General features: G+C 42.7%; 1 long non-coding RNA gene across 1 annotated transcript in view; it reads left to right on the top strand.

Moving 5' to 3' along the window:
* The first annotated feature begins 1,611 nt into the window (after positions 1-1,611).
* Positions 1,612-11,868, top strand: part of LOC118892919 — a 33,843-nt gene continuing 23,586 nt past the window's right edge. The window contains exon 1 of the long non-coding RNA XR_005019373.1: positions 1,612-1,794. This is a non-coding gene — a long non-coding RNA (uncharacterized LOC118892919). The remainder of the gene's footprint in view (positions 1,795-11,868) is intronic.

The following is an 11,868-nucleotide window of genomic DNA, read 5'->3' as shown; positions in this document are numbered from 1 at the left end:
TTTAATCAATCTGACTTTGTTTCCAAGACATCAGCATCTCCAAACATTTAATTAATTGCATGTATTACTGGCAATATTACTTGTGTATATTAATTGCATAATAATATACCAGTGACATTAAAGTGTTCAGGCAGAGTTACTCCGTATGAGTAAAAATGGAAAATCTCACACTCAAATACCAGCTGATGCTATAAAATAATAACAGCATCTGACACTTACTGGGCAGATACTATGTGCCAGGCACTGTTCTAACTGTTTTACGTCTTAATGAATCTTTGCAACAATCCCATGAGGGAGGCAGAGTGCTTCACCACTTCCTCACCTAAACTTTGAGAGGATATGGAACTTGCCCCAAATCACAAAGCCCGGGTAACTGGGGCTGTCTTGTAGATGAGGTCAGTAAACTTGTCTACCTTTCCAGCTTCTCTCCATCACTTTTTCTCCTTGGTATATCCTGAGAGAATGCGAATCCTGGCTTAGACAAAACTGTGAAATAGGGAAATTTGTGTTCACTGCTCCTCCACTGTGCCTTGAAGATTTGGGGCATATTGACCTTGATTTGGGTGAGGTAAGAGAGCTCTCATTACAACTATTTCAATAAATATATATTCAACAAGTATATAGTATACCCAGTGTATGTATGTATATAGAATATATATATTTTTAAAAATATATACCATGTGCTAGGTAGTGAGGACAACCCTATTTTCAAGAAGCTTATGATCTACTTGGGAAGGACTGAAGAGTAAACTAGATAATTGTAATGCAGTGGGATAAATGTTGTGATGGGAGAAGTATAGGATTTTGTGGGAGCTTCTAATCCAAATTTGGGGGGAATCAGGGAAGTCTTCCTGGAGGAAAAGGTATATATGCTGAGGTCTATAGTACAGGAGGGAATAAACCAGGAAAAGGGGGAAGGTAAGAAAAGAGGGTCCCAGGCAACAGAACCAGCAGTGCTGTGTGGGCCAGGAGAGACTGTTGCATACAGCCTGTTGATAGTACACAGGCTTCACCAGATAAGACTGAGTGATCCTTTCTAGAAAGTTTTCCCCTGTTTGCTACAGTGCCTGATTTTCTCAACGTTGTGCCATTAACAAATATTTCTATCAATAAATCAATCAGATTTATTAAGTATTTACTATAGAAGGCATTGGGTGAGGCATTGAGAAGAATTTGAAGAACTCTGAGACTCTACCTCTACCTTCAAAGAGTTTGCTGAGTGTGGAGTTGAAACATTGTCAGAGGAAAAAAGAGGAAATTTAAATAAAAATGCAGACATTTAAGTAGGAGGAAGAAAAATTTGAGGATGAAACACTCAGGCTCTGGATTCAGACCCTAACTCCACCACTTTCTAGCTGTGCAACCTTGCACAGATTACTTAACCTTTCTGAGGTTCATTTCACGTCTATCAAATCAGAGTAATAAAAGGTCCCTTTCCGGACCATGGCAGGGATTAAACAAGTAATGCCTGTACAGCACTTAAATGCTGCTCAGCCCAGAGCAAGCTCTCAATAAATGTTTAAGCCATTAAGATATTGTTATAATTAATTCACTACATAAATTCTTGAGTGCCTCCTCTGTAATGCCTTTTATACTTTTCATTTCAGGCCTTCTGGCTTTGTGCCACACCAGCCATTGCCCTAGCATGACTCTCCTCCTTCCATTGGATTCTGCTCTCAAGTCAGCATCATCTTGCCAAAGAAGCATAAACCACAAGCTCTGGGGAAGCTGGTTTGTCTGTCTCACAAGCAGGCCTCAAAGTCTCCTGGCTACCTTTCTAAATTTCCCTGGATGGTATGTCTCACCACACTGTCAGGGTGGGAGGGACCACTCTCTCCTGACCTCTCAGCTCTCTCTCTGCTTTCTTAGCCTTCTCTCCTTGCTCGCTTGGCAGCTAATTGCATACCATCCACTGACATCTTTTACCATGTTATGATATATTTTTATTTATTATTATTTCTATTAACACCTAGCATTTGTTGAGCCCTACTATGTGCTGACAGGACTTGGCAATGGCCTTGCTTAGGGGATAGAGGATTATTAAGTTGGGTTGAAACATCTAGTCCTAAACTATTATGGAGTGCATGCTCAAATAGAATCAGTAACCAAAAGCATATTTGTTTAAAAAAAAACAACAACACCAAGGTCTAATCTATTTACCCATTAAAGAACAAGTAAGGATTTGTTATGTGATGGTTTTGAAATAACAACACTAAAAGCAACTCCTATTTATTTATTTACTTATTTGATGGATGATGTTGAGGATGTCTGCTATGTTTCCCCCCCGCGCAGTGCCTGGGAAAATTGGGGCACCATTAGGAGAAACTGGGGAATGACAGGGGAGAGCAAGTTTGATGGTACTGGCAGGAAATGGTAGTTTTAGAATTGTAGGCAAGTTCATTTCAAGGCTGTGGCAGACCATGCAAATGAAAATTTCCAATCAAGCAGTTGACAGTTTTCGGAATGGAGTTGAAGGGAGAGGAAGAGGCAGAAGTAGATTTAGACATTCTTCCCAGGGGGGATGGCCACACTTTAAGTAAAAGTCTTCTGGTGTCAGAGGTCCTAGTGAGGGGACACACATTAACCATGGTGAGAAAGGCATCACCAGGACTACGCATGCTTCTTTGCCCAAGATGGAGGAAATTGACTGAGACCCAAGGGGCGTGGGGCTGCAGCCCCCAGCAGGCTTACCTTTCAAGTCTCCTCTTCTGTCTTAATACACCGTGTGAATTTTCTAGTTTATTCTGCAGTATACAAATAAGAGTTTAAATTATTTCTGAGTAAAACTGACTCTGTAGGATGACAGGGAGCGTTTAGTCTGTGGCTTCACATAGGACAAATTAACCCTGGGCACACCCACGTGGAAGGGAGCTCGCACTTTGGCTAATGCAGTAAGGAGCATTTTTTTTTTTTTTAAGTTTTTGTTGTTGTTGCTTTTGTTGTTTGGGAAGAAATTTGATCATCAGATTGGCTAGTCAATTAATAGGAGAAGCCCTGGAGAGTGAGTGGGGCCTCACATAGGGATGTTTTGATGAGGGTGAGACCATCAGGAAGGGTCTGGCTGCCAAGTGGGTATATGGTGGAGGGGGTTGTCTGAGGGATGTCAGGTCTTAGGGCCTAATAGGATGGAGTGAAGGACCCTGGAAAGGAGAAAGAAGGGTTGGGAAGTTGAGTCTTGGCAGGACTTTTGATCATAAGTGGAAGGAGGGGTAGAATGCCTTGGCCTGGGTGATCAGGGCACTGTTTGCTTTGGGGCTCTGTGAACTAAGGACACTCTAAAGTTCTCTGTAGGGCCACTAACAAGCTGAGATTTGTCTCCAGAGTGGAAACAGATTGCCAGAACTTCAGTCCCACAGCATATTTCACTGACAGATTGGGTGCGATTTTTCCCAAGATGGGGGTATTTCTTAAAGCAGAGGAGGAAAGGGAGGCTGAGAGGGAGGAGGTGGGTGGGGGAAGACGGCTGTCAGCTTCTTTGTGGCTTCAGGACAGCTCTTGCAGATGTGGGCAGAGCAACAATTGCCAATTCCCTGAGCCGCCTGCGATTCACCAATTCCCAGGATGCGGGAGGGTAAAGGCAATCCAGATTAGAGGGATCCCAAGAAGCTTCTGGACACAGAACCTAACCTCAGGACGGGTTCACTTTGCATGTGAAGGAACATCTCTCCCTGCACCAAATTAAATCAATTTGATCAAAATTTGTAATGCAGAAGAGCATAATTAAATTGAAGATTTTAATTAGGCACAGTTTTGATGAAACTTAAGAGGAGCCAGCAGGAATACTCTTGCTGTCTATTAAACATAATCCTGCCTGGTGAAGAGCTCTTTAGTTGATGATCTTTTTTTTTTTTTTTTTTTTATTCATTTATATGATTTAATGTCTTTTTTTTTTTAAAGAAATTCACGTTCTTTTATTTATTTATTTATTTATTTATGACTGTGTTGAGTCTTCGTTTCTGTGCGAGGGCTTTCTCTAGTTGCGGCAAGTGGGGACCACTCTTCATCGCGGTGCGCGGGCCTCTCACCATCGCGGCCTCTCTTGTTGCGGAGCACAGGCTCCAGACGCGCAGGCTCAGTAATTGTGGCTCACGGGCCCAGTTGCTCCGTGGCATGTGGGATCTTCCCAGACCAGGGCTCGAACCCGTGTCCCCTGCATTGGCAGGCAGATTCTCAACCACTGCGCCACCAGGGAAGCCCATAGTTGATGATCTTTAATGACTGCCCATCTCTCAGCTTCCTCGCTGGCATTCCAGTCAGCCTGGAGGAGGATGGGGAAGATGGGGAAGGGCATAGGGATTGGAGGGGGGGTGGGGAGGGAGGAGTGGGACATGCAACCCTCGGGTGGCATCTCTTTCAAAGCAGTGTTGGTGCTAAACTTTCAGGGTATCCAGTTATTCGCTTTTCATCTGTCAAAGTGGAGAAACAGTGAAGAGTTGTGTGGAGGGCTGTTTCAGGGTAATGAGTCAGGGTGGAGAGGGCAGGGCTCCCTTCTGGTTGAGAGGCGACCCTGCTGGCCTTTTTTACTAATTGCTTTAGCCTCTCAATTTCACTTCACAAAGCTTGAATCTTGCACTGGCCTCCCAGCAGAAAAACCAGAAAGAAGGCTTCTGGGAGCAGAGATCTGGGAAGAGCCCTCAGCCTGCCATCTTGGATGTTAGTAAATGCTGCATTGCTGAAGAAATGACGGAATGAACAAAGCAATAAATGAATAAGTGATTCACCCAGGAACTCTGTTGAGAAAGGAGTTAAAAAGTACAGGCCAGACATGGCTGCTGCCTTTTTACAAAAAGTACTTGGGCTTCAAAGAGAAATTCTCCCTTCCTTCCTCAACTGTCCTTTTCTTCCTTTATCCAACCAGTGTTTACTGAGGCCGCACTGCAGCAGGCACTCTACCAGGAACTATATATTTGATGGGGAATACATAAGAGCCTGAGCTTTCTGTCCTCATGGAGCTAAGAGACTAGTGGGAGACACAGGCAATGGGCACATGTTTAGGACTTATGAGAAGCTCTGAGGAAGAATAGCAGAAGAGTCATACTTTGGTTTAGGTCAGGAATTAGCAAACCACAGCCGAGAGGCCAAATCTGCCTGTTCCCTTCTTTTGTAAATAAAGTTTTATTGAAACACAGTCACGCATATCATTTGCATATTGCCTGTGGATGATTTGCTACAAAAACAGTTGAGTAGTCATGATAGAGACCACATGGCCTGCGTGGCTTAAGATATTTTCTATCTGGCTCCCTACAGAAAAGGTGTGCTGAATCTTAGCCTAGATGAAGAGGGCAAACCTCTTGGAATAGAGATTTAGCTCAGACTGGAGGACGAAAATTTAGCCTGGTGAGGAGTTGCATACATTGGGAGGAGCAGGAGTAATGGCTCTGCAATGGGGAGCAGTTGGGTGTGTTCAAGGACCTAGAGGAAGGTCCATTTGATTGGAGGGTAGTGATGGAAGGACACAGGGCCTGGATGAGATGGAAGAGAAAGGAAACCCTGAAAAGGGGTTTGGATATGATTCTGAGTGCACTGGAACACCACTTGGGGGTTGTAAGCAGGGGCATGAGGTGCTGTAATTTTTAAAGAGCCCTCTGGCCGCAGTGGTCAGAGTGGCTTGGAAGAGAAATTGTCCCAGCTTCTGTTAGATAAAGCAAAAGATGGTGGTGGCTCGGATCAAGGTCATAGAAGTAGAGGTGAAGAGTCATGGGCAGATTTGGAATACATTTGGGAGGTAAAATTCACAAGATTTAGAAATAGACGTGGAAGGGGGTGGTTAGGAAGAGGGAGGGATCCAAAATGATCTCCCCGAGGATTTTGGCTAGAGCCACTGGGTAAATGGTGGTACCATTTGCTGAGGTTGAGAAGATTGGAGATGGGGAAGAAAAGGTTAGGTGGAGTGATTTAAGAGTTCAGTACTTTTCAGCTTTCTTAAAATCGAGATTCGTATGAGACGCCAACTAGAGATGACAAGGAGACAGTTGGATATATGACCCTAAAGTACAGATGAGAGATTCAGGATGGAGGTAAAAATTTGTGAGTCGTCGGCATATAGATGCTATTTAAGCAACAGGACTGGATGAGTTCACCTAGGGTGGGAGGTAAAGAGAAAAAGAAATAGGACTTACATCTGAATATTTTCTGCAGACTGCTTAGCTTCAGCTTGGCCTGTTACTCATTGATATCTATCAAAACATTAGGCTGAGGGTAAACTACTGAAGAGACTAAATTAAGGAATATGCTGAAAGAAATGCAATGAGCTATTCTAAAGCATATGCAGTTACTTTGAGATGAGGCCCCCCCCAAAAGTGGTATCAAATGGAGGGCCTTTTGTTTCTTTGTATAATGAAAATATTGGTAGTATATGCATTCTTGAATGTTGCATGAGAGATTTACTCTTCTGAGCATTTGTACATCCTTCTTCAAGTTGACTGATAGTTGAGTTGTTAAAAGTGGTTGTTCCCAATCACAGCTTCCCAGCAGAGTCATTTGACCAGATAGTTAAAAATATGAATTCCCTGGGCTCCCACCCAGAGTGATTTGTTAGATCTGTGGTAAGTTCCCAGGAATCTGTTTTTAATGAAGACCCCAGGGGATTCTAATATGGAAAACCCATTGTCTGGCATTTGGTAACCACTGTTTTCATCGATATTTCAAAGGCAAACTTGAGATTGTGCTACTCAAATAACCATATCTTCTAAACTGGCAAGGATCTCAATATGTGAGGTTGGGATAAGATATAAATATTGTGCTTATACATACAATGAAATTACTGAGTTTCTTCCTCTTCCTTCCTCTTTCTCAATACCTCACCAAGCCCTGAAGATCTTAGTTCACAAAAATATTTCAACCGACACACATATATACAACACACACACAAATAATATCTCTCCTTCTCTTTCCTTCTCTCTTCTTCTTGCACATATGCATACCCACGTGCACATACACTCATATTTATCTTTGCCAACACTGCCTTGGTTCAGGTCCTCATCATTTTGCAGTCAGGCCATTATAATAGTTTCCTAACTGCTTGATTTGCCAGTCCAGTCAACACCAGCTCTAGTTCATCCTCCAAATTGCTGCTGGAGTTATCTTTCATAAATCTGATTCCTTCAAGCTCCTACCCTGTGAGAAAACCCTCTTAATGGCTCCTCATTGCCTATTGGGAAAAAAATCCAAATCCCCTGGTATAGTGTTCAAGGACTGCTATAGAATTACACTGATCTCCTTGTCAGCACGGCTTCCTCCATTCCTGATCCTAACTCATTCCTGCCCATCCACACTTCACATCTGCACTCACCTGTGCACATCTGCCCCTCACACCTGCTTAGCCACCTCTGCCCATATTCACCTGCCTATCCATACGTGCTCATATATATCTGTCCAAACTCCACTCCATGTCTCGGTCTGAAATTCATTCATCGCTATAACTACCTGGTCAATTCTGACTCATCCTTGTAGATTCAACTCTGTTATTCCCTTTACTCTCTTCCTAGGCTCTAAAGGCAAAGCCTGGTATTTCTTCTTTTGTTCTCAACGTAGCAGTTTGTACATATTTTTACTGAAACATTTACCATGATGCATTTTGATTATTTGTTTCTTTCTCACCAATCCCCAATTCCTAAATCAACCTGAAATTATTCATCTTTGTATCCCTAGCACCTAACTCAAAGGCAGGCTTAAAGTAGGCCCTTGACAACACATTGAGAATTTTTTCCCCCTCTATCCTTGCTGTCAGTTTCTCAATAAGTTGAGCTCTTGAGGCTGCCTGTCTATAGCAGCCCATTTTCCACTGTTTGATTTGCTGGTGGCTAGGAGAGCAGATAGTTAATCTTACTAGAATTTTGTGAAAAACAAAGAGTTAATGGGTTCCTGCAGGCACCAGAGTAACTCTTCAGCTTTAGTGCATGGTCTCCCTGTAGTTTTGTATCCTCCTTCCTTTTGGGTTCTCAGTTGTGTTCTGGTAATTTAGGCTGCTACATACTAATCTTTGGACAATCCAGAAGTGTGTGTTACGTACACACACCATGCTGTTCATTTGTTCATTGTTCTCATACTGAAAATTAAAATGGAGAACAATGAAGAGGAGAGGCGATGAAAATTCATGGACAGTAGTAGGTGTCCTTATGGACATAGTAGGTATCCTTAACCTGGAGTCCACAGATGGGCTTAAAGCATTCCATGAGTCCTTGCTATGTTGTGTATGACATGTGTGCATGTGCATGTGGATTCTCCTGGCCATAGGTTCCATAGTTTTATAAGATTTTCAAAGGTGCCTGAGACCCGTAAGAGTTAAGACCCACCAGTGTAGAATATGTTTTCATGCCTTTCTTTTTTAATGCCCATTTTAAAATTAGCACATGAATCTTAAAAGGCCTTGAGAATGTGAATGATGTCTGTACTATATGTTGACTTCCTTGTCCTCCAGTCTTGTCAAGAATCTCCAGACTTGCTCCATGCACCCATTATTTTAGCCTCAAAGCCAAGGAGTGAGAAGGCGGAATCATTTCTAACAAGTCCTGTAAATAAACCCAGCTTCTGCTGTATTAGATCACTGTAAAACAATTCCCTGCAGCCCAAGGGATTAAATAATAGAAGAAAATGCTTTCCATGAAACCATGCAGATGATAGAAAATATTCTCGCTATGGTAATTTACACAGATTACTTCATGACAAATTGGTTGTTTGAGCTGATCATGCTGATCTCTGAAACCCTGCAGGTTTTCTCCTGAGTTTGGAAATGTTGCAAATGCATTGGTGAGGCCCAGGGCCTTTGTTACTGACTCACCACCATGCAAATGAACTTTAAGAAGTACTTGGTGGTCTTATAGCCAGAGCGACCGTGTTTTGCTTACGAAACAGTGGTCTTTAGTCTTCCTTGTCAACATGTAGAAATTGCCAGGGTTCATTTAACATTTTTTCAGTGGTGCTGCCAACACAGTCTGCTGGGAAAGGGACATGTGATACCACTTGGTAGTGAATGGCCTTGGTGTCTTCATCTCTCTTCCATCTCCCACTGTCCCCAACCTGTTCTTCCCCATGTATTTACATCTCATTAAGTGATACTCATTCACCCACCTGACCAGAGAGGAAACCATGGGCACCATCTGGACTCCTCTCTCTCCTCATAGCCTACTCCTAAGTGCTGTTGAGCTTACTCCCTATCTTCTCATATCTGTCCACTTCCTTTGGTTCAGGACACCAAAATCTCTTGTCTGGATGACAGCTATGGCTCCTAACTGGTCTCCCTCACTCCAACCTGTAACACCTTAACTCTGAGAAGGTATCCTTTTCTGGCGTCTAGGTGCCACGTGCCCATAGGGTGGGATGGGTAGTATTTCTCATATTTGTTCATTCCACCCCAGCCTGCATTTTATAATCCACGTGGGATAGAGCCCACTTTTCTGCTGCAAGTTATGGGCCTATGGAATCCAATTTGAGGCCATTATGTGAGGATTCAATCACTGGTTTCTGTGATTGATTGGCAAGAGGTTTAGAATACTCAATTCAAGAAAGTCCCTCTTGGATAGCAATAATTTTTTGATTGCCTATTCACAGTCTTCTTTTTTCTCTGGAGGAACTCTTTCATTCTCTGAGGCCCTGGTGTGGCTGTCAATTACGGTGTCCCAGCTCCACCATAGAAAACACCTGTGACCCAGACTGGCCAATCCACATGTCCCTGACTTCCTGGGCCACAGTGACAGGCTCATGTCTGGGCATAGAACCAGGCCAGGCCATTTAGAGTCTCCTGAGATTGACAATCGAACACAGACAAAGAGAAATCCTCTTTCCTTTGAGGATGCTATGCTCAGAGGATGTAGGTGTAGGTCTGCTAGTAGCCGTTTTGCCATTGATAAGATTTTATCTGCAAAATGTAGTCAACAAAGGCAAGTGATGATGGTGGTGGCGGCGGTGGTGATGGATAACATTTACTGAGTGCCATCCATATGCCAAGAACTAATCTAAGTGCTTTACATATATTAACTCATTTAATGTTCATAGACCTTGTACTTAATGATCATTATTATCATTATTATTGCTATTATTATCCCTATTTCACAGATGAGAAAACTGCGACATTTAGGGGTTAAATAACTCCAGGTTAAAAAAAGCTCTTAAGTGGGGAAGGCACAATTTGAACCTAGGCAGTCTGGCTCCTGAGCCTGTGCTCTCAACCATTTCACTCTGTGGCCTCTAGCACTATTGACAGAACAGGAAGCGGGGTACAGGAGGAGGAGAGGGAGAGAGGGGAAGGGGGAGGAGGAGGGAGACATGGGTCCCTAGGACATTGCTGGAGTCCTTGGATCCTGAACCCAGGGTTCCTGGATGCCTAGTGGTAACCCAATATATTTAATTTTTTTTACTTAAGTCAGGTTGAATTAGGTTTCTGTTCCTTGCAGCTTGCCTAAAACATTCTGCCTCCCATCCTCTCTCATTCTGTCTCTTGTCTTACTGCCTTGCCTTAAATAATAATATCTTAAGAAAATAATATTCGAACATGGTAGAAATTTGGAGGATATAAAAAGATAATATAAAGAAGATATCTTAAATGAAGATGTCATAACATTTGTATGTGATACAACCAATTCAAGACTATTATTTTTGTTTTCTTCCAGTCTTTTTTCTAATCATTTATATATACATATATACACAATAAGGTTCTACATATATAAGGTTCTTTCCTTTTTCTCTTAACACTATATCAGGTGCATTCCCCCATGTTATATATTTTTGAAAGCAGGATCTTAATGGCAGCATAATGTGCATGTGTGTGTGTGGGTATGTCTTTCCACTGACTTCTCTGTGCTTCCTAGTGCTTGACATCTTTCCTGATTGAACCTTCTGCTCTGGAACCAGGAAGGATACCAAGGGCTGGGGGGTGGGGTCATGCTTGGCTTCTACCTGTATTCCTTGGCCTGTGTCTCAGTGTTCAGGGCCCTGGTGACCAGCCCTGCACCCCACAGCTCAGCTTGCAGCCAGGAAGGAGACTGTGTCAGAGATGTTGGAAGCAGAGGCCATCTTGCCGATGCTCATCCCTCTGCCCATGAGCCAGGAGGGCTCTGCAGCCTGCAGAATGGGAATAAGATACACTCAGGAAAAGGTCTAAGCCTCTTCACAGATCAGCAAGCAGAAAGCCAGGATGGCTTGGCAGTTCCAGGCATGATTTATTTTAAGACATGCAGAGTTACCAGTTAGCACAGTAAGAAACCTCTTGTTCCTGCCTTTTTAACTCCACACATCAATAACAATTTGCTTGGCAAAACCCTGGGTGCTGGACTTAAATATGCACACCACTGGGGGGAAACGCAAGGATAACTTTGAGAAATTAGATTTAAAATACTGAATAAACTCTTTTCACCATATTCCTCTCAGTGAGTGCTGTATAAAGCCTCATAACATTTATGAGGCATTAAATGCCACATAAATGACTAGTTTTTGACGTGTAGATGAAAAAAAGAAGGTGAATGAAGGAGTAAAAATAGCACAACTGTATATAATGCATATGTCAGTCTCCTATTTAATAAACCTCTGGATGTTACCCCAAGCCATGAGCAGTGGTGGATTAAGAAAATAGACTTTAAGCCCCCGAAAAAGGTACTGAAGTCAAAGGCTAGAGACAGAAGGGGTGTTAAGTAGTCAACAGCCAAGGAGAACATGAAGCCAGAGGAGTTCAGAACAGAACAGTCATTCCAAGTCAAGTACAATCACAAAAGCCGAAGCATCTACCCATCCATCCATTCACCCATATTTCATTATCTATCAGCTGTACTATTGCTATCACAACTATTAATTGTTCAGCTTCGGACTTACTATTAATTACTATCATTTATGGAGGGCTAAGTTTGTGTCAAGTATTTTACAAAGTGTTTTGCATGA

The sequence above is a fragment of the Balaenoptera musculus genome, chromosome 3, assembly GCF_009873245.2.
Source record: "Balaenoptera musculus isolate JJ_BM4_2016_0621 chromosome 3, mBalMus1.pri.v3, whole genome shotgun sequence".
Taxonomy (NCBI): domain Eukaryota; kingdom Metazoa; phylum Chordata; class Mammalia; order Artiodactyla; family Balaenopteridae; genus Balaenoptera; species Balaenoptera musculus.
The sequence above is the reverse complement of the archived record's forward strand: the minus strand, read 5'-3'. Positions and strand labels throughout refer to the sequence as shown.